At 39.7% G+C, this 20,918-nt stretch overlaps 1 pseudogene; it reads right to left on the reverse strand.

Moving 5' to 3' along the window:
- Positions 1 to 13,731, reverse strand: part of LOC107788942 (UDP-glucuronate 4-epimerase 3-like) — a 29,734-nt pseudogene extending 16,003 nt beyond the window's left edge.
- Between the last annotated feature and the right edge of the window lie 7,187 nt (positions 13,732 to 20,918).

Consider the following 20,918-nt stretch of genomic DNA (forward strand, 5'->3'; position numbering starts at 1 on the left):
ACTTACTCTGATGCCCGCATATGGGCTCAGACCTCACATATATGTGCACTCATAGCGCGTAGCTATCACAAATAATTAGCGCAACTAGTGCCTCCACTAAGTTTAAATAAAACACTCACCTCAAGTAGGTCGCAACCCTGAAACAATATGCTTCGGAGAACTCCTAGTCTCTAAATTCATAGAACACATGAACCACCGTAATTGATACCAACTCCAGCACTCGAATGACTAACACATCTTTCATGTGCGATCATCCCACGAGGAATACTTTCATAATTCTTCTGTGCCACATAGAAATAATTTGAATGTCAACAGTCTATCAACCAGGTGAGTATCGCAATACCAATGAACATCCATAAGTCAAAACACAATGCGCCTTTTAAAATGCGCACCCTTCTCAGGGATTACTGAGCAGTTATAACATTCATCTAAATATCTGAAACTAACTATTCTGTCCAACATTCGTGATCTTCCTTTCAAGAATGAACTGCCACCTTGTACATGTAAGTCTAAATCCCGCACAACAAACCACATCTATCATGTGAAAAGCACGTGAATCTCATTATAAACGCTGAGTCACCAGCAAATTACATACCTTATTAGTTAGAAACCTTTATCTTGGTTCTTTCCGCGAGGAAATCACAATACAAAACACGTTCCCTACACCGGTAGAAAATATCTGGTTCAAACCATGGTAGAAACCATCATGAACACTTTGAAATCCATTTGCACACAATCAAGCTATCAGAACTGAATTTCTCTAACTCGACCAAGCCACACAGGTTGCCAAATCTGAGAGTATTGCCATAAAACACGCGTAAAGCCCCACCTCATTATAAGAACCAAAAGAACCGAGCATACCATTACCATACTGATCCAGCATGTTACCCATTTGTCCTATTTTCTCCGAATTTCTTCTGAATTACCCTCAAGTTGACATTTCTCCTAGTCAGAACACTACTATCCTTACCCAAAGCTCACTACAAGATATCCTAACATAAAACCACACCGCCCTAAGGCCCATAAGCCACATTATTCTTCTTAAGCACCTTCATAAATACCACAATCGTAACACTCACTCTGAAAATACCTTATGTGAATTTAAAATTGTTCCTCTTTCCTTTCTTATACTGAAATGTAGAATCCATAGTCAAACAGAATTACCGCACGTCCCAATACCATCCAATGTAAGTAACCGATTCTAGTGATATACAAATTGGAAAAAATTTCAATTGCCACATATAAATTTTAAATCCATTAGAACCCTCTTGAGATTCATCCACTCTGCTCAAATCTAATTTGCTCCTCCCAAACGGGCCGAAAGACATGTGCTCCTTTAGCACAATCAACACTCAAAGAAGTAACCGTGCCTTAACATCACCAATCAAATTCATACTTCGTGCGCATTAAATTCCTCATAATAACCACTTAATCGTTCCATGATTTTCAAATTTTCATAAAGTGCAATGTAACCCGTATTCAGGAATTTCCTTACTCGAGCCATCCTCGATCTCAACCTCTGCAAGTTATAACTAATCCATAAGTATGTCTCAAACCAAAACTAAAATTTAACTTGTCACCATGAAATTAGACCGTCAACAGCAGGCTCCCCCACTTGGCTCAAAGCCATAGATTAAAACACTCGATAATTCACAATACCCATACCGTATTACTACTATGATACTGCAGTCGGTCCAACGAAAATTCTTTTCAAGCTCATGCAACACCAACCATAAAATACCTCAATCATCCGCTAAGTTCGCATTTATTCTCGTGATAGTCAAGTCAACTTTCTCAACCAGATTCAAATTCAAATCTCAATACATATGCCTCGCTGGTAGAAAAGAAACTCTCCACTCAACATTATAAGGAACACACCTATGTAGATTACTCTATAGGAGATAACCCACCTGCTTAGCCTCAAATTGGCATCTTGCTATACCCTTTCGCAACCACAATTACCATAGAATCACTTAATATTTCTGAGTTTAAACTCATCAACACGACATAAAAATCTACTTCGCCCCACAATTAAACAACATGACAGATCCCTCAACGCACTCACAACTCAAGACTGTATGTCACATTAAAACGGAATCAAGTACCCAATAGCATACTCTTGAGTCATAAGTAAACTTTATTCGTCTCATTCAACCCACCTGACTCATCCCGCATTCACATCATACTCATCATATAGTCATTCAACCGCCCATTGAGCCACAAATTCTACTCATAAGGATACTACCAATGCATAAGTCCAAACGCACAAGTTCTCACTTCCATAACTACCGAGCTTAAGTTGCGGTCTAACCCTGGCCTCAAGTCCTCCAGACTGGCCCATCACCAAAACACAAAATACTCATCTCGAATCTCGTTCATGGAATCACAAGTCGGTGATGAACAATTGATATCGAGCGCTCACATGCGCACACGAATGCGTGGAAGGAATTCAAAGAGTTATGTTTCAAGCTGAATCAATTTCGCATGATAGAATACAAGAAATGCAAATTTTCCTAAGGGTTCGACAACCTCTTGAAGATAAGTACAGACGTCTCTGTACCGATCCACAAGACTACTAAACCTGCTCATGACCCTTGAGACCTATGTAACCTAGGCTCTGATACCAACTTGTCAAGACCCAAAATCCTAACCTGTCATGATGGCGCCTATCTCAATACTAGGCAAGCCGACACCATCAATAACCCACAATTTCCTTTAAGTTTGAAAATATAATATTTAAACACAATCCAAAAATCTCGCAAATACCGATACAAACACTCCTAAAACCTGGTGTCACTGAGTACATGAGCATCTATACATTACAAGTCTGGAAAACACGGTCTATAATGATCTGAGACCAAATACAATAAACAACAAGATAGGGAAGGAGAGACAAGTTCTGCGAAATATGGCAGCTACCTCTGAATCTCCCAAAAATCAACTGTATGAAAGAATCAACACCCCTGAGTCCGGGATCACCTGGATCTGCACATGAAGTACATGATGTAGTATGAGTACAACCAACTCAGTAAGTAACAATAATATATAAGAACTGAGAGTAGCGACGAGCTTCACAGCTATGTCCAAGTACAGTAATTTTCAACATAAAAGGGTAAGCATGCTCTCAAGCTCAACATTTAAAATTCCACAGTAATTTCATATCAACTTCGACTGAAACAGAAGATAATGTCTTTCAGAAATTTCTAAAATAGTGATATATGACAGCTGAAATACAGCAATAATGAAATCAATGCATGCTCTCAGACTAACAGTCCCTCAGTTCTCCCATTCACTCCAACCTCATAGTTACTCTTTCATCACAGTCACTCATTCTTCTCAATCATTCAGCACTCGGCACTCGGCACTCGCACTCAGTAGGTACCTGCACTCACTAGGGGTGTGTAGAGACTCCGGAGGGGCTCCTTCTGCCCAAGCGCTATAACAAGCCAATCATGTCATAAATCAATGAAACATGCTGCGGCGTGCATCCTGATCCCATAAATATCCTCACAATTAGGCCCTCGGCCTCACTCAGTCATCAACCTCTATAGTCTTTCGGGCTCTCAGAAATCATGATAAGCAGCCCAACAATAATGATATGATGCATCAATAATGAACAAGAGAGACTGAGATGTAATATGCAAGTAAAATCGTGAGTGCATACAAAATAGTAATTCAACATGTACACGACCTATGTGGGTCCCAACAGTGTCAACACATGGTTTAAACATAATTTATAGTTCGATTTCTCTAATATGTAGAAAAATATACGGATAACAACAACTTATTCAACTACACATATCCATAGAATTGACCAAGTCACAATTCCTACGGTGCACGCCCACACGCCCATCACTTAGCATGTGCGTCACCTCAAAACCAATCACATAACACATAGTCCGGGGTTTCATACCCTCAGGACCAAATTTAGAACTGTTACTTACCTCAAACTGTGAAATTCTTTACTCTACTATGCCTTTCCCTCGCAAATCGGCCTACGAATACCTCGAGTCTAGTCACAAATAATTTGTTACAGTCAATACAAATTACAGGAATTAATTTCATATGAAAATATTAAATTTCCAATAAAAATTCAAAATTGCACCCAAAAGTCGCCCGTGGGACCCACGTTTCGAAATCTGATGAAACTCATAAAATCCGACAACCCATTCAATTACGAGTCTAACCATACTAATTTCACTCAAATCCGACTTTGAATCGACATTCAAATCCCAAAAATTCATTTTATGAAATTTCTACAATTTCCCCAAATTTCTATCTGAAACTACTAATTGAATAATGAAAAAAATGATATATTCATGTATATTAACCAAATCCGAGTTAGAATCACTTACCCCGATGAATTTCTTGAAAATCCCACGAAAAATATCCACAAACCGAGCTCCCAAAGTCCAAAAATAAAAAATGAGATGAAACCCTCGTTCATATAGTACAAAATCTGATCCCCATTGTGCTGACCACACATTTTCTTGTGTGGTCGCACATCCCAGGTGATACGGTCGCACTCCAAATTGGGCGGCCGCACTTCAGCAGCTCTGCACTACCAGGCTTCAATAACTTGACTATAACATTCTGTACAAATGTCCAATTTTTTAATGGTATACCTTTTTGGAAACTGGATTCAAAGGGCTACAATTTTCGTTTATGAAGCATCTCCAAATTCCTTGTAGATTAAAAGATATAAGCTTCTGAAATTAGACAATCGAATCTGCAAAATCACCTTTCTGCGGCCGTGAGAAGAATTCTGCGGACTGCACAATTTCAATTGCGGTCCGCATATCTTCAAGTGCGGTCCGCGCAATTCCTACTGCTACAGCATTTTGGGAGTTTGCAACCGCACTTCTGCACTCTAAAATGTTTCCTCCGCACTTCAACTGTCCCATAACATCGTCAGAGTGCCGAAATGTCCGGACTCGCTCAAAACTTACCCTGAAATACACCCGAGCCACTCGGGACTCCATCCGAATGTACCAACAAGTCCTATAACATGATACGAACTTAGTCGGGCCCTCAAATCACATCAAACAACGTCAAAAACATGAATCGCACTACAATTCAAGACTATTAAAACTAAGAAAATTCCAACTTCTCCGATCGATGCCGAAACCTACCAAATCAAGTCCTATTGACCTCAAATTTTGCACACAAGTCATAAATGAATAAGGACCTATTTCAATTTTCAGAAGTCAAATTTTGGTATTATGGGTATTGTGGAGTCTAGTGGGATTGCTTACGAGGTGGTACCTCGGTAGTGACTCGTGTTGATACTTTCTATTTCTTCACTTGTATTTTTGGTGAATTTATTTTGGGTCATAATATTTTTATTTTATTCCGTGATGTATCACTTACCTTTATTCTGTGTAGCTAAATTGTGGTATATTCCTTACTTGTTTCTTTTTCCATTGTCATTATTAATATATTGTTAAATCTTTCGTCATGTTTCTTATTATTTTCAGCAGGGATATGACCTGACCTCGTCACTACTCTACCAAAGTTAGACTTGGCACTTACTGGGTACTACTATAGTGTAATCATGCTACGCTTCTGCACATTGTGTAGATCTAGGTACTTACTACCAGATCAGACATCAGTGAGCTGAGTCCGTACGTGAAGACTTCAAGGTATACCTGCCGGTGTCCGCAGGCCTCAAGAGTCCCCCTTTACCTATGTTATGTTGTTTCCTTCTCCTTATTAGACTCTGATGTATAGAGATATTCAGTGTTACTTCTTAGAGCTTCTGACTTATATTTCGCCGGGGTTTTGGGAAATTTGAAAATTTACTGAGTTGTTGAGATTTAAGACCTTAAATTATTAATTCAGTTATTAATAGGCTTACCTAGTCTTAGAGACTAGGTGCTATCATAATATACCACAGAGAAAAATTGGGATCGTGACAAGTTGGTATCAGAGCTCTAGGTTCATAGGTTTTATGTGTCAAAGCAAGTTTAGTAGAGTCTCGCAGATCGATACGGAAACGTTTGTACTTATCTTCGTGTGATGACCCAAAAGGTTATCTTATATTTTAGAACTAGAATATGTGCTCTTAAACCTTAAAAATCACATTTTTATCCTCCTCGATTTGCGTGCACAGTCCGGGCATGTTTCCAGAAAGCTTTTATGTTGAAAATTGATGAAAATAAGAATTTATGCCTTAAAAGTTAATTTTAGTTGACTTCGGTCAATATTTTTGGTAAACGAGCTCGGATCCGTGTTTTAACGGTCCCAGTGGGTCCGTATCGAATTATGGGACCTGGGCGTATGCCCGGAATCGAATTCAGATTTCCCTAGCTTGAGTTATGAATTTTTGAAAAAAATAATTTAAAGTCTGAAAATTATTTATTTTTAAGAATTGATTGATGTTTGGCATTGTTAGTACCGGGTCCGTATTTTGGTTCCGGAACCCGGTATAGGTTCATTATGATATTTAAGACTTGTCTGTGAAATTTGGTGAGAAACGGAGTTGATTTGACGTGATTCGGACGTCCAGTTGAGAAGATAGAAATTTTAAAGTGTTCTTGAGAATTTTATTTGATTTGGTGCTAAATTTGGAGTTCTAGGTGTTATTTTGGCGATTTAATTATGCGAGCAGGTCTGTATGATGTTTTTAGTGCATGTTTGGTTTGGAGCCCCGAGGGCTCGGGTGAGTTTCGGATAGGCCACGGGTTGTTTTGGACTTGGGAAAAATCTGGTTTTCTGCAGATTCTGATGTCTGGCATATCCTTCTTCGCGTTCGTGAAGGTCCTCTCGCGAACGCGAAGTGTAAACTGGTGAGGCCAAGACTTCTGCTTCGCAAACGCGAAGGCCTGGTCGCAAACGCGAAGTGATGGGGGATTTACCCTTCACAAACGCGACTGGCTCATCGCGAACGTGAAGCACTTGGGGACCTGGGGGGTTGGTCGTTCCTTCATCGCGAACGCGAGCAATGTCTCTCAAACGCGAAGGCCAAGGGGGAGTAACCATCGCGAACACGAGCAGCGTCTCGCGAACACGAAGGCTTGGTAGCCAGTACCCTTCGCGAACGCGACAGTGTCCTCGCTAATGCGATGCACACTGTCGCCCAGTGCATAAAACAGAATCAAACACGGGTTTAAGCCATTTCTTCAACATTTTTCAAGAACCAAACGGGTAGAGGCGATTTTCAGAGTTATTTTCTTCCCCAAAGTGTTGGTAAGTGCTTCTAAACCATTTTCTTTCAATTACCCATTACATTTGTTGAATTATCAACCAAAAATCTAGAGTTTTCATGGTATAATTGGGGGTTAGGGTAGAAACTAGGGATTTCGGAAATTTGAGGATTTAGACCTCAATTTGAGATTGGATTCCAAAACCAATTATATATTCGGGCTTAGAGGTGAATGGGTAAATGTATTTTGGTCCGAACCTCGGGTTTTGACCAAGCAGGCCCGGGGTTGATTTTTTGACTTTTTGGAGAAAATTTTGGGAAATTTAATTTATACAATTTAATGGATTCCTTTAGCAATATTTGATATTATTGAGTAATTTTTGAATAGATACGAGTGGTTTGGAGGTGAATTCCAAAGGAAAAGCTGTGATTGAGAATTAAGTGGCCTTCAGAGCGAGGTAAGTGTCGTGTCTAACTTTGGCTTGAGGGAATATGTATTATGTGTTTATTTGCTACGTGTTTGGTTGTTAAATACGATGTATAGGTGAGGTGACGAGCATCTATGCATCGTTGTCGAGTCATAGCCTGCGAGTGAATTTCTATTCTTGTCTATTTTGTAGCCTTAAATTCTACTATCCATGCTTAGCGGGTTATTTGAAATGTTGGGTGACTTATATCTGGTTTCACTGAGATTTGGTAACTTTCGAATATTGATTCAAGGTTAAGGTTACATTGTGCTATTGATTATGGGTAAAATATTGGTTTCTTTGTGATACTCATATCTATCAGTTGTTATTGATTCTGTGATTTGTGAGGAGGAGTGTAAAGCACGAAGGGTGATGCCGTGCATGCATTAATTATATTGTGAGGAAGAGTGTAAAGCAGGAAGGGTGATGCCGTGTATATTATGAGAGGTTTAATGCACGAAGTGTGACGTCGTGTCGTTCTATTTATTTATTTGGTGAGGTTGAGAATAAAAGCACGAATGGTGATGTCGTGCCGTTTTATTTATTTATTTGGTGAGGTTGAGAGTAAAAGCATGAAGGGTGATGCCTGCCATTCTATTTATTTATTTGGTGAGGTTGACAGTAAAAGCATGGGGGTGATGCCGTGCAGTTTTCCCTTGCTATTTTATTTGCTCAATTCGTGTAAGGATTTTCAGTTTAATTCTGTCTTTTCATTATTCTCACTCTTTATATTGTATCCTCCCCCCCCCTTCCCTTCCTCTTATTTCTGCGTTATTTCTTTATTTACTGTTGTTGCCACTAGCATGATTATACTGTTCAGGTTATATGTGGGTGTCTTGTCCTAGCCTCGTCACTACTTCGCCGAGGTTAGGCTCGACACTTACCAGTATATGGGGTCGGTTGTACTGATACTGTACTCTATACTTTCTGTGCAAATTTTGATACCGGCTCGGGTTGATCGAGATTTTGCTATTGGTCCGCTGTCCGGAGACTCAAGGTAGATCTGCCGGCGTTCACAGACCTTGAAGTCCCCGTCTATCTTTTTTGTTCTATTGTTTCTTTCATTCAGACAGTTGTATTTCTTTCAGACTATTACTTGTAGTAAATTCTAGAATGCTCGTGAATTATGACTCCAGATCCGGGTGATAGTAATTAATACAGTTTTATGATATTCCTCACTTATTATATTTCATCTTAGTTAATTATTGTTAATTACTGAATGGGAATAAGGAATTGGTTTAATTATTCTCTAACGTTGGCTTGCCTAGCAAGTGAAATGTTAGGCGCCATCACGGTCCTGTCAGTGGGAAATTTCGGGTCGTGACACTTCAGGAGGCTATGAAAGTGTTAGTATATCGAGAACTATTACTACTGCTTTTGGTATTAAATGAGTAGTTATATTCTGACAGTAGTTTTTGTTATCTATTTGTATTTGTAAAATAATTACGGAGAAGATAAAATAACATAAATGTAAAAAAAAATAGAATTTAATCCGAGCCCACTAAATTCACAGTGTTTCCTTAAGGAATTTAATCCCATCCTAGTACCCAAGGTTGTGGATTATTTTCTCCCAGGATAGAACGAATTACACACTGGTGTAGCAATACTTCAAACACCAATGTTTCAGCAAATACAAAGATCGGTAGCAAATCACACTTACTGATTCTTTGTTTGTAGTTAAAACAATGCAGAAGAAAGGAGGAGAAATCAGAAATTCGTATGGAAAATCTGAGAGAATGGACTGGTATTTATAGCCAATGTTGAGCTCAATCTGAAGAGGTGCAACTCTTCAAATCCGAAGAGGTGCCAACTGTTTCTTCAAATCTGAAGAGGTGCAAACTGTTCTTCAACTCTTCAGATTTGAAGAGGTGCAAACTGTTCTTCTGAAGAGGTGTAAACTATTTTGTAAATGTCTTTTACAAAAAGCGAAAGGCATATACTATTACGTTTAGATTTAATATTAATATTCCGTTTACAAAAACCGAATATTTAATAACAATTCTGTTAATATTTACTATTAACAAATAAATTTGGTCCAAAAAATTAATCAATCAATCGATCATTTGACCGAATCCGAATCCGAACCCGTAGCCGTAGCCGAAACCGAGCTGAGCGAGCGAGCGACGACGACGGCGCGAGACTTGCCTTCTTCTTAACTCTTTAAGAGCTATAAGAAGTGCAATTGTATATATATATATACCCATCAAAATCTTTTCCTCTTCCAATATGGGACAATATCCCTTTGTCAAGGAGGGAAACTCAAATATTTTCAATTTCCCTCCATTTCCCATTCACCCTCTTTTAAGCTACATTTAAGCTTTTAAAAAAAACCCAACAATCCCCCACATGAATGGGGAATGGCTATATCACGGAAATATACATGAAAAACTGTGTGATTCGCAAGCAAGGATTAATTGTATCAGGATAAGTAGGTTTCCCTTTGAACTTTCCGTAGTGAACTTATGTCGGATATACTCGGTCAATCGGTAGATTTGATATCTTTAAACCGTCGAATTTTGGTGTATACCTAGACAACCATAAGTCACACAACCAACCCTTAACCGTCTTTAGCTCTCATTGTTGTGTTCGTTTCAGCCATGAACACCGCCTGGTTTAATAAGTGCGTAGAGAATTGGCCTTACAAAGTTCTCCTTGAAGCGGCTAACACTTCACACTTACATAGGTGATTCCTAAACGTGTCATCCTGTAGATACACTATTTGATATACCCCGTATCAAATTTAGAAATCATTAAAAAGCCTTAATGCTTTATCCTTGGTACTGAACATTATCTCATCACGAGAATGGACCAAACTTTTAGTTGACAATGTTGAACCGTCATTAATGACTTTGTTTGATCTCCTTGAACCTAGATCTTGGGATCTCCAGTCTTCTAGGTAGAGTTACCGCCACAATGGCTTGTTCTCGGCCATAGTCCCATTCCCCTCGATGATTTCTCAACTACCTCTCTAGTTAGGCCTTTTGTAAGTGGATCCGATACATTATCGCTTGACTTTACATAGTCAATCATGATAATTCCTCTAGAGAGTAATTGCCTAACCGTTTTATGCCTTCGTCGTATATGACAAGATTTACCGTTATACATCACGCTGCCAGCCCTTCCTATTGCAGCTTGACTATCGCAATGTATGCATATTGGTGCCAACGGTTTGGGCCAAAATGAAATGTCTTCTAAGAAATTCCGGAGTCATTCAGCTTCTTCACCGGCTTTATCTAAGGCTATGAATTCAGCTTCCATTGTAGAGCGGGCAATACAAGTTTGCTTGGACGACTTCCAAGATACCGCTCCTCCACCAATAGTGAATACATATCCACTTGTGGACTTAGAATCAGTTGAACCGGTGAATCCAATTTGCATCACAATATCCCTCAATCACCGCAGGATATTTACTGTAGTGCAAAGCAAAGTCCTGGGTATGTTCTAAATATCCCAAAACTCGTTTCATTGCCATCCAATGAGATTGACCTGGATTGCTCGTGTATCGACTCAATTTGCTTATAGCACAAGCTATATCTGGTCGTGTACAATTCATGATATACATTAAGCATCCCAACACACGAGCATAATCCAATTGTGATATGCTTTGGCCTTTGTTCTTTGCTAATGCAAGATTCACGTCAATTGGAGTCTTTGCAACTTTAAACCCTAAGTGTTTGAATTTTTCAAGTACTGTCTTAATATAATGAGATTGTTACAATGCCAGACCTTAAGGAGTCTTATTGATCTTAATCCTCAGAATTAAATCAGCAACTCCCAAGTCCTTCATATCAAACTTGCTAGTTAGCATATGCTTAGTCGCATTTATGTTGGCAATGTCATTACTCATTATCAGCATATCATTCACATATAAGAAAATAATGACTATGTAATTTGGAACATTTTTAATGTACACACATTTATCTTAAAACCATTTGATAACATTGTTTGGTCAAATTTTGCATGACATTGTTTGGGTGCTTGTTTTAGTCCATAAAGAGACTTAACAAGTCTACGTACCTTCTTTTCTTTGCCAGGAACCACAAACCCTTCAGGTTGTTCCATGTAGATTTCTTCCTCCAAGTCTCCATTTAAGAAGGCCGTCTTAACGTCCATTTGATGAATTTCAAGCCCATAAACTGCAGCTAATGCTACTAACATTCGTATGGACGTAATTCTTGTAACCGGAGAGTATGTATCAAAATAATCAAGACCTTCTCGCTGTCTATACCCTTTGACTACAAGTCTTGCCTTATATTTATCAATAGTGCCATCATCTTTCATTTTCCTCTTAAAAATCCATTTAGAACCCAAAGGTTTATTTCCAGGAGGAAGATCAACCAATTCCCATGTATGGTTATTCAATATGGATTCTATTTCACTATTGACTGCCTCTTTCCAAAACAATGATTCCGAAGAAGACATAGCTTCTTTAAATGTTCGAGGCTCATTTTCCAATAAGAAAGTCACAAAATCTGGTCCAAATAAAGTAGACGTTCTTTGACGTTTACTACGTCTTGGATCCTCCTGATTAAATATACTTTCTTTTGTTTCTTCCTGAGGTCGTTTAGATCTTTCACCAATCGACTCACATTTCTCGTTATACGGGTATATATTTTTAAAGAATTCAGCATTATCTGATTCTATAACCGTATTATTATGAATGTCGGGATTTTCTGATTTATGAACCAGAAATCGATATGTTTTACTATTGGTCGCATATCCTATGAAAACACAATCAACGGTTTTCGGTCCTATTTTTACTCTTTTGGGTTTAGGAATTTGTACTTTTGCCAAACACCCCCATACTTTAAAATAATTCAAGTTGGGTTTCCTTCCTTTCCATTTTTCATATGGAATGGATTGTGTTTTGCTATGGGGTACTCGATTTAGTGTCCGGTTAGCCGTAAGAACGGCTTCCCCCTACAAGTTCTGTGGAAAACCAGAACTTATCAACAATGTGTTCATCATCTCCTTTAATGAACGATTCTTTCTTTCCGCAATCCCATTGGATTGGGGCGTGTAAGGGGCAGTTGTTTGATGAATTATTCCATATTCTAGACATATTTCTTCAAAAGGAGATTCATATTCGCCACCCCTATCACTTCTTATCATTTTAATTTTCTTGTTAAGTTGCGTTTCAACTTCATTTTTGTATTGCCTGAATGCATCTATTGCTTCATCTTTACTATTAAGTAAGTAAACATAGCAATATCGAGTACTGTCGTCAATAAAAGTTATGAAATACTTCTTTTCACCGCGAGATGGTATTGACTTCATGTCGCAAATATCTGTGTGAATTAAGTCTAAAGGATTTGAATTCCTTTCAACTGACTTATAAGGATGTTTAACATACTTAGATTCCACACATATTTGACATTTTGATTTGTCGCATTCAAACATAGGCAATACTTCCAAATTAATCATTTTTCGCAAGGTTTTGTAATTGACATGACCCAAACGTATATGCCATAATTCATTTGACTCAAGTAAGTAAGAAGAAGCTAAAATTTTATTATTATTCTCAATAACCATTACATTCAGCTTGAAAAGGCCCTCAGTGAGGTAACATTTTCCTACAAACATTTCATTCTTACTTATTACAACCTTATCAGATACAAAGACACACTTAAACCCATTCTTAACAAGAAGTCCAGCAGAGACTAAGTTCATTCCAATCTCGGGAACATGAAGGACGTTGTTCAAGTTCACCACCTTACCAGAAGTCATTTTCATAAATATCTTTCCAGATCCTTCAATTTTTGCCGTTGCAGAATTTCCCATAGAAAGCGTCTCTTCGGGTCCAACAAGAGCATATGTAGCAAATGCTTCTCTAACAGCACAAACATGGCGAGTGGCTCCAGAATCAATCCACCACTCCTTAGGATTTCCTACCAGGTTGCATTCAGAAAGCATAGCACACAAGTCATCGATATCTTCGTGCTTTTCAACCATGTTTGCTTGACCCTTCTTCTTGTCTTTCTTTGGAGCACGACAATCTGTAGATCTGTGTCCAGCTTTTCCACAGTTGTAGCAATTTTCATTGAATCGCTTCTTGCTTGGGTTGCTTTTCGGTCCATAAGCCTTCTTCCTTTTTCTATCCTCAACAATGTTTGCTCCCATTATTGTTGAGTTTCCACGTCCTTTCTTTTCAGCAGCTTTATTGTCCTCTTCGATTCTCAACCGAACAATGAGATCTTCAAGGGACATCTCCTTTCGTTTGTGTTTCAAGTAGTTTTTGAAGTCCTTCTACAAAGGAGGCAACTTTTCAATCATTGCTGCAACTTGAAACGCTTCATTGAAGACAAGACCTTTAGCAAGGAGATCGTGAATAATCACTTGCAATTCTTGGACTTGGGTAATAACAGACTTGCTATCTACCATTTTATAGTCCAAAAATTTAGCGGCAACGAATTTCTTTAACCTGGCATCTTCCGTTTTGTATTTCCTTTCAAGCGCTATCCACAGTTGTTTTGACGTCTCCATATTACTATAGACGTTATACAGATTGTCCTCTAGTCCACTAAGAATGTAATTCTTGCATAGAAAATCAGAATGCTTCCATGACTCAGTCACGAGAAAGCGTTCATTTTCTGGAGTTTCGTCGGGCAGAACAGGAACATCTTCCGTAATAAACTTCTTGTCACGACCCAACTGGAGGGTCATGACTAGCACCCAGGCCATACTTGCCGAGCACCAACGTACATTTTATCTAACCTTCCTTATTATCTTTAAGGGCCGACAAGATCAATATAAATAGTAGACATGGATCATGAAAATCCAACAATAAAAGATAATGTCATGAACATACATAACATGGGACGACAAGACTGTCAAGAAACTATATATAAGGTACGAGCTATCATGATGCCATGAAAGACTATACAACAAAAATCAGCCGACAAGGCATTCTAAACCATACATAAGTCGACACCTGTCTATGAGCCTCTAAAGGAACATAAGTGCTACAACATTGCCGGAACAGGGCCCCGACATACCCATAATGTCTATAACAAAAATGCATACCAAGACCACGGCAAGTCCGGAGAAGGGATCTCGCCAATAACCGCTGAACTGGACAGCCTACTGTGGTAGGGGAGCTACGTCTACCTGTCTATCAGGACCTGCAGCACGACATGCAGCGTCCACAAATAAAAAGGACGTCAGTACGAATAAAGTACTGAGTATGTGAGGCAAGAAAGCATAAGTAAGAACAGTAATGTAAACAGGGATAGAGAATATATAACCTGTGACATCTGGGTACCTCTGAGGGCTACTGACATGAAATACATGATACATACATATATATACATAAACTTTTAAAACATACGCCTTTGTGGGCATCACCATCATCATATTGTACCCGGCCATAATAGGCTCGGTAAAACGTACCCGGCCATCATAGGGCTCGGTAGAATCGTACCCGGCCACGTGGAGCTCGGTAAAACCCAACTGATCAGTGGTTGCACAATAGGTGCCGTACCCGGCCGACTATAGCGCGGCTCGGTAGAGTAAAATAGATACATATATATGATGCATGCTGGACTCATTGGAATCACATTTTGAACCTTTCGGAGTGACGTAAGGTCGGTATCCTTCGTACACGTTATTAGGATTAACTCTTCATCAAGAATCTTATAAGAATCAGGAACTACCAACAACATTGATAATATAAGAATAAGAGAAGTAACATCAATATCAATCGTTTCATAAGAAGGGCAGTAATGTAAGTACTGCTAGCTTCTAAGAGTAGAGTATCTTTGGGAGCTCGTTCATTACATTATGTACAATTGGAGTCGTGCAAAAGAATGAAGGGGATAGCCTCACATACCTTGTATATACTGCCCAACCTCAAGCTATGCAAATGTCACGACTCCTTAGTCTACAATAAGACAAATGACACTATCATTATCGTTTAAGCGTCGTAACTATTATGTATCGACCACAACCTATTTTACGATGAAACGGACAGTACCTCCCCTATTTATATGACTTCCCACAAGTCAATACAATCACCAAACAGCCCAAACAACATCATTAATAATCATATTGAGCCTCCAAAACAGTCTACCAACCAACAACATTACTACCAAGCCTTTCGATATATATTTCACAAGTTCTAGCTTCAACGACTTAGCTGCGACTTGGATAATCTTAAATATATATAGAGTAAGAGGTTCGTTACCTTTAAACAGAAAGAACAAATCCAATTTTACCTTAATTTTCCACGAAATATCCCTTCAATTCTGCCACAAGAACAAGGAAGCGAAACTAGCAATTAATTCGGGTTTTTCGGCACTAGTATTACTTTAGAAGACTTGAAATCACCTAGGGTTGATATTAAAAACTTGAAGGTGTATTTACAGGACATAAAACACTCAAAACAACCTCCCACACGAGCTGGAACAACACAAAAATCAGCAACAACAAGAAGAACAAGAAACTTACTAGCGCCACGGGATTCCCGACATTTGATTTGTGTTGTTTGCCCTTTGTTTGGGTCTTGGATCATGAGAGAACCTTGAGAGACTGTTTTTAGGGTTATAAGGTCTGAATATACTGAAAAATAATGACTTAAAACGGGGTTGAGGTATCTTATATATGTCCATATGTCTTAAACCGCCTTTATGGGCCCCATAGAGAGCAGCTTGGCGCACTCTCGCGAAAATGCGAATATCTCTCTATTCCGAGATTGTATCGACAAACAGTTTAATGCGTTGGAAACTAGACTCATAGATATTCAATTTGATAGGTAGATCACCCCATAATTCCAAGCACATTGGGCTAAAAATACAGTAACATTTGACCTAAAGTTTAAGTAAAATTATAAACCTAAGTTGTGACAACTTTTATCGACTTTTGTTTCATAACTCGCTTGACTTCAAGAATTATGATGCGGATATTATATGATTCAAATACATTAAAACAAGACCTCTTGGGACAATTAATCACCTCTAGTGTTACCCGAAAATACGGGTTACAACATCCTTGATTCGTTTAACTTCAAATACTTGTTAACTACTCTTATACACCCTTGTATCGTTTAAGACCAATAGGATTAACTTCTTATCATCTCAAAGATAATCTCTTCTTGGATTTACGTCGATTAACTTATGGCGTGATCTATGGTATGCGAATTTGGGTTGTAACACCCTCTCCCCCTTAGGAACATTCGTCCTCGAATGTAAGGGTTTATGGGGTGTCTAACTCATTTTGGATTCCGACAGAGATTTCCGGCTGAGTTTCCCCTATAAAATGGACACTAGCCAAACTTGCAAGCAGTTAAACCTAACCTATGGCCTTACAAGACTATACAAAGCATTATGGATTTGTACATTATCTGCATATTACCATTTTGTATTAAAAAAAGAGTATTCACAAGCTATTGCTTACCTCATAGAGCCGTTTCACCTTATAATGCGTCCTTCTTTCCCCCGGCATCCTCGTTATCTTCACTCTGGAATAGGTAAGGGTATTTAGACTTCATCTCCTCTTCTGCTTCCCATGTCATTTCTTCTATATTCTTGTTCCTCCATAATACTTTCACGGAAGCTACATCCTTTGTTCTCAGCTTGCGGACTTATCGATCTAATATAGCCACTGGCACTTCATCATATGATAGATCCTTTGTAACTTGTACATCTTTGATAGGGACGACCCGAGAAGGGTCTCCAATACATTTCCTCAACATAGATACATGGAATACCGGGTGGACAAATTCCAATTCAGATGGAAATTCTAACTCGTAAGCAACCTGTCCAATTCGTCGAAGAATTTTGTACGGCCCAATATACCGCGGACTCAACTTACCCTTCTTCCCAAAACGCATAACACCCTTCATCGGCGAGATCTTCAGGAAAACCCAATCACCAACCTCAAATTCCAGATCACGACGTCGGACGTCGGAATAAGACTTTTGCCTGCTTTGTGCCGTCCTCAGTCGCTCTTGTATCACTTTCACCTTCTCAATGGCTTGGTGAATCAAATTTGGCCCATATAATTCTGTCTCACCGACTTCGAACCATCCAACTGGTGATCTACATCTCCTCCCGTACAGTGCCTCATACGGGGCCATTTTAATACTGGAATGGTAGCTATTATTGTAGGCAAATTCTATAAGTGCCAGATGGTTATCCCAATTCCCCTTGAAATCTAGAACACATGCTCGTAGCATATCTTCAAGCGTCTGGATGGTACGTTCAGCTTGTCCGTCAGTCTGCTGATGGAATGCAGTACTGAGATTTACTTGTGTGCCTAAACCCTTCTAAAAAGACCTCCAAAAGTTAGTCGTAAATTGAGCTCCTCGGTCTGATATAATAGATACTGGCACACCATGAAGCCTAACAATCTCCTAGATATACAACTTCGCATAATCTTCAGCCGTGTAAGTTGTCTTAACTGGCAGAAAATGGGCAGATTTTGTAAGTCGATCAACTATCACCCAGATGGAGTCAAACTTATGATAAGAGCGAGGTAATCCAATAATGAAGTCCATATTAATAACCTCCCATTTCCAGGTCGGAATCTCTATATTCTGAATCAATCCACTAGGTTTCTGATGCTCGATCTTTACTTGTTGACAATTAGGACACTGGGCTACAAATTCTGCAATAGACTTCTTCATGTTATCCCACCAATACTGCTCCTTAACGTCATGATACATCTTTGTCGAGCTAGGATGGATAGAATATCGGGACTGGTGAATCTCAATCATAATCTTCTCTCGCAACCCTGCCACACTAGGTACACATAATCGGCCCTGGTATCTCAGTGTCCTATCTCCTCCGATCTTGAAAGCTGTAATCTTACACTGCTGAATTCCCTCTCTCAATCTTATTAAGGTAGGATCTTCATATTACCGTGCTTTTACCTCGGCTACCAAAGATGATTCTGCTGTATTCTGTACAGTAACACCTTCGTCATCAGAGTCCAACAATCTGATTCTCATATTGGCCAGCTGGTGAAGCTCTTTGGTCAACCCTTGTCTACCTGCCTCAATATGTATTAAGCTTCCCATTGACTTACGGCTGAGAGCGTCTGCCATAACATTAGCTTTACCGGGATGGTACAATATCTCGATATCGTAGTCTTTCAGTAATTCAAGCCACCTATGCTGCCTCAAATTCAACTCCTTCTGCTTGAAGATGTATTGTAAACTCTTGTGATCTGTGTAGATGTCAACATGGACGCCGTATAAGTAGTGCCGCCATATCTTCAAAGCATATATTACTGCAGCCAATTCCAAATCATGAGTCGGGTAATTCTTTTCATGCTTCTTCAATTGTCTTGATGCATAAGCAATCACCTTCCCACGTTGCATCAATACGCATCCCAAACCTATACCTGAGGCATCACAATATACCACATAACCTTCCGTTCCTTCTGGGAGAGTGAGCACTGGCGCGGATGTCAATCGATTCTTTAGCTCCTGAAAACTATGTTCACAAGCATCAGACCACTGGAACTTGGTAGCTTTCTGTGTTAACTTAATCAATGGTGCTGATATAGAGGAAAACCCTTTTACAAACCGCCTATAATATCCTGCTAGCCCCAGGAAGCTGCGGACTTCTGACGGTGTTGTAGGTCTCGGCAAATTCTTCACTGCATCGATCTTCTGAGTGTCGACACTAATACCCTCATCAGATATCACATGGCCAAGGAATGCTACTGAGTTCAGCCAGAATTCACATTTAGAGAGCTTAGCATATAACTTATGATCCTGAAGGGTCTGTAATACTATCCGCAAGTGGCCCGCATGTTCCGCCTCCGAACGAGAATACACCAGAATGTCATCAATGAATACGATCACGAACACATCAAGATAGGGCCTGAATACACTATTCATGAGATCCATAAAAGCTGCTGGGGCATTTGTTAGCCCGAACGACATCACCAAGAACTCAAAATGCCCATATCTTGTCCGGAAGGCCGTCTTTGGAATATCCTTCTCCTTAACCCTCACCTGATGATACCCTGAACGCAAGTCAATCTTGGAGAAATACTTGGCACCCTGGAGTTGGTCAAACAGGTCATCAATTCTTGGAAGTGGATACTTGTTCTTTATTGTAAACTTATTCAATTGTCGATAATCGATACACATCCTTAACGACCCATCTTTCTTCCGTACGAACAAGACTGGTGCACCCCAAGGTGAAGTGCTAGGCCTAATGAAACCCTTATCCAGCAAGTCCTTCAACTGTGCCTTCAACTCTCGCAACTCTGCCGGGGCCATCCTGTATGGAGGGATAAAGATCGGTTGAGTGTCAGGCAATGCATCAATGCTAAACTCAATCTCCCTTTCAGGAGGAAGTCCTGGGAGTTCATCTGGGAAAACATCTGGAAATTCATTGACCACGGGGATTAATTGTAGAGTAGGCGGCTTCGCCTCCGCATCCCTAACGCGAACAAGATGATAAATGTAACCTTTTGAGATCATCTTCCTTGCCTTAAGATAGGAAATAAACCTACCTTTCGGCGTAGCAATGTTCCCCTTCCATTCAATGGCGGGTTCACAAGGAAACTGAAACCTAACCATCTTCGTACGACAGTCAACATTTGCATAGCATGAGGCCAACCAGTCCATTCCCATTATCACATCGAAATCAACCATTTCTAACTCAAATAAATTTGCCGAGGTTTGACGACTACAAATCATCACAGTGCAACCTTTATATACCCTTCTAGCAATCACAGAATCTCCTATCGGAGTGGATACCGCAAGTGGTTTACTTATCAATTCAGGTTCAATGCCAAACTTATTAGCCACAAAGGGTGTAACATATGATAAGGTAGATCCTGGATCAATTAGCGCATATACATCATAAGAAAACACAGACAATATACCTGTAACAACATCCGGAGATAACTCGAGATCTTGTCGACCTACTAGAGCATAGGTTCAATTTTGAGCACCACTCGAACTCGGCACTGAACCTCTACCTCTACCACAACCTGTCGACTGTTGAAAACCTTGTGCTGGAGGTCGAACTGATAAGGAAGAACCAGACACAGATCCAGTCGGTTGAGCCATACCACCACCTCCTCTGTTAGGACAATCCCACATCATATGGCCACGTTGTCCGCAAGAATAGCATGCATCGGAACCTCGACGGCACAGTCGAAAGTGGGCCTTGCTGCACTGATCACAACGAGGTGTTGGGGGTCTCGTCTGACTAGTATCTCTATGAAATTGTGAGCCCGATGCCCTCAAACTCTGACCTGAACCAGAATAGGTAAATCGATCATACCGAGGCCTCTGAAACTTTGGAGGAGCACTAGCTACAGGTGGCGCCGAACTCCTCGAAGATTGG

The sequence above is a fragment of the Nicotiana tabacum genome, chromosome 13 (genome assembly GCF_000715075.1).
Source record: "Nicotiana tabacum cultivar K326 chromosome 13, ASM71507v2, whole genome shotgun sequence".
Classification (NCBI taxonomy): Eukaryota; Viridiplantae; Streptophyta; class Magnoliopsida; order Solanales; family Solanaceae; genus Nicotiana; species Nicotiana tabacum.